This window comes from Opisthocomus hoazin, unplaced genomic scaffold (assembly GCF_030867145.1).
Source record: "Opisthocomus hoazin isolate bOpiHoa1 unplaced genomic scaffold, bOpiHoa1.hap1 HAP1_SCAFFOLD_141, whole genome shotgun sequence".
Taxonomy (NCBI): domain Eukaryota; kingdom Metazoa; phylum Chordata; class Aves; order Opisthocomiformes; family Opisthocomidae; genus Opisthocomus; species Opisthocomus hoazin.
This window is the reverse complement of record NW_027448840.1, coordinates 25,001-27,500: the sequence shown is the minus strand read 5'-3', so window position 1 is coordinate 27,500 and position 2,500 is coordinate 25,001. Positions and strand designations below refer to the sequence as shown.

Sequence of the window (2,500 nt, the reverse complement as noted above, 5' to 3'; positions counted from 1 at the left end):
GGGGGGGGTGGGGCGGCGCCGGCGGCGGCGCCGTCTACCCCCCCGCGCGCGGGACAGGGCTGTCTCCGGGCGTTCCGGGCCGTGGCGCGGGTGTGCGCACGGCGTTTCGGGCGGCGCGGCGGCCGGACCCGCGAACCTCCCCTCCGACCCGGCACGGCTGCCTCTCGAAGAGGGAGCCGTGGCGGGAAGGGGGGGGCGCGAGCACGGTCTCGGCCGCTGGCGCCGCCCGGGGCGGGCGAGGCCCCCCCCCGGCCGGGTCGCGTCCCGCGCGAGCGGGCGGCCCGAGCCACGTCTCTCCCCCCGGGCGCAGCGCCGGGCTATCGAGGGAAACCCCGGGCCCCGGGGCTAAGGAGGACGAGGTGGTGGCGGCGGATGCCGGGCGCGCCCCCGCGGGCGGACGCTCCCCCGAGGGCGGCAGCCGGGGGAGGCACCCCCGCGGGGCCATGCAGGTCGTTTCCCTCACCCCAGGGCCAGGTACCTAGCGTCCGCGCTTCGGCGGCCCTCCCTCGGCCGAGTCCGGGGGTCAAAGGCCAAAGGAGCCGGGCGGCGGTTTAAAGACTCGAGCGGCACGGCGCGAGCCGCGGGGGGGGCGTCCGCCCCCGCGGGCCGCCGTGCCGGAGAAGGGGGGGCGTCTCGCTGCCCCAACCTGCCCCCCCTCTCCGCGGGCCGGTCTCGGCGGAGAGACCGCGGCGCGGGTCGGCCGCGGCCGACCTGCCCGCCCTCGCAAACGGGGCCACCCGCCGGCCGGAGCGCGGGCTCCGCGCCGGGGGAAAGAAAGGCGCGGCGAGCCCCCGCGGGGGGGGGCGGCCGCCGGGGGGCCGCCCCGCGCCTTTGGACGCTCGCGCTGCGGCCGCGCTCGGGGCGCGCCGCGCTCCCCTCTCCCGCTCCTCGCCCCGCCCTCGGCGCCCAGGGAAAGAAAGGGGGGGGCGAGCCACACCCCCCCAGGCCGAGCGGCGGCGGCGCCGCTCGGCGTGCCGGTCGGTGCCGGTCGTCCGTCGGGTCGTCCGGGAGGGTTCCCCGGCCGCATCCGCTGGCGGCCGTCCCGTCCCGCGTTTCCCCGCCCGTCGCTTCCGTCTCGAGGGCGGGCGCGCGGCGCGGGGGCGTCCCGCTCCGGGTCTTCGCGTGGAAACGGGGAGAGTGGGAGCCGCCCCCCGCGCTCAGCGCCGTCCGCCTTTCCGCTGGGGCCGTGCCGGCGGCCCCAGGGGGCCGAGGCGAGAAGCGGCTGCGGCGGCGGTTTTCGCGGCGGCGGTGGCGGCCGCCGCCGCCGGGCGGGGTGGCCGGGTTCGCCCATCCGGCGCGGGCCGGTGGGCGGCCGCGCGTCGCCGGCTCGCGCTCCAGTGGCCGGCCGCGCTTCCTCCGGCGTCGGTGGAAGGCGGCGTCGGCGCCGAGGTTCGCCGGCGGGGCGAGAGGCGACCGTGGTGGGCGGAGCCGGCTCGTCGCAGCGCGGGCGCAGCCGGGCGTCCGGCTCCCGAGCGAAGGCGGGCAGGCGTCGCGGCCGGGCGTGCCGTAGCCTCCGGGGGGAGGCCGGTCCGAGCCCGGGCGCCTGGGCCGCCCCCGAAGCGCGCCAAGGGTGTGTGTGTTGCGTACGTTTCCCCAGGGTCGGTCGGGAGCGCGGGCTCCCCCGCCCTTTGGCCGCTCGGGGTTTTCCGTTGTTTTCCGTTTCCCCTGTGCTCGTACGGTCAAGCCGAGGCGAGGGCCTCTCCGTCGCGCCGCGTCGCGCCGCCGCGCCGCGCCCCCTCCGCGCGTGCGGAGGGGGGTGGGCGGCGGCGGGGCCGGCGGTCGGTCCGGCCGTCCTCAGAGAAGGGGCCGCTCTCGGCGAGCGGTCCCGGCCCCTCCGCGCGCGCGGGGCGGTGCCGAAACCGAGACAACTCTTAGCGGTGGATCACTCGGCTCGTGCGTCGATGAAGAACGCAGCTAGCTGCGAGAATTAATGTGAATTGCAGGACACATTGATCATCGACACTTCGAACGCACTCGCGGCCCCGGGTTCCTCCCGGGGCTACGCCTGTCTGAGCGTCGCTTTACGATCAATCGCCGTCTGCGCCGCCGAGCCCCCCCGCCCCAGCGCGGGGGGGGGGGGCCGGCGGGCCAGCAGCGGCGCGGCTGGGGTGCCTCGCAGGGCCGCGCGCGCGAGCGCGCGGGCCTTCGTCCCCCTAAATGGAGACTCGGGGAGCGCTCCGAAGCTCCCCGCTCCCGGAGAGCGCCTGCTGGACGGAGCTCGTCCCCGCCGGGCTATCGGCGGTGGGTTTGGGGAAGAGAGAGCGAGAGCGAGCTTCGGGGGAGGGAGGCGCGGGGCGGCGATGGCGCGGGCCTCGCCGCCGGCCTCCCGCGCGGGCGTCTGTCTGCGGGTGGGCACCGCGGGGGTGCCGTGCCGCACTGACGCGCGCGCGTGCGCGCGCCGGTGGGTGGGGGACGGGGGCGGTGGCGGTGGACGCCCCCGTCTGTCCCCCGTCCGCGCCGCCCCTGCCCCGGTTCCTGTCGCCCTCCTCCTCCCCGAGAA

The 2,500-nt window shown here is 79.2% G+C and overlaps 1 non-coding gene across 1 annotated transcript; it reads left to right on the top strand.

The window, feature by feature from the left end:
- Positions 1 to 1,866: 1,866 nt before the first annotated feature.
- Positions 1,867 to 2,019, top strand: LOC142359451 (5.8S ribosomal RNA). Its single transcript, XR_012762368.1, has one exon. It is a non-coding gene; the product is annotated as a 5.8S ribosomal RNA (ribosomal RNA).
- Positions 2,020 to 2,500: the final 481 nt, after the last annotated feature.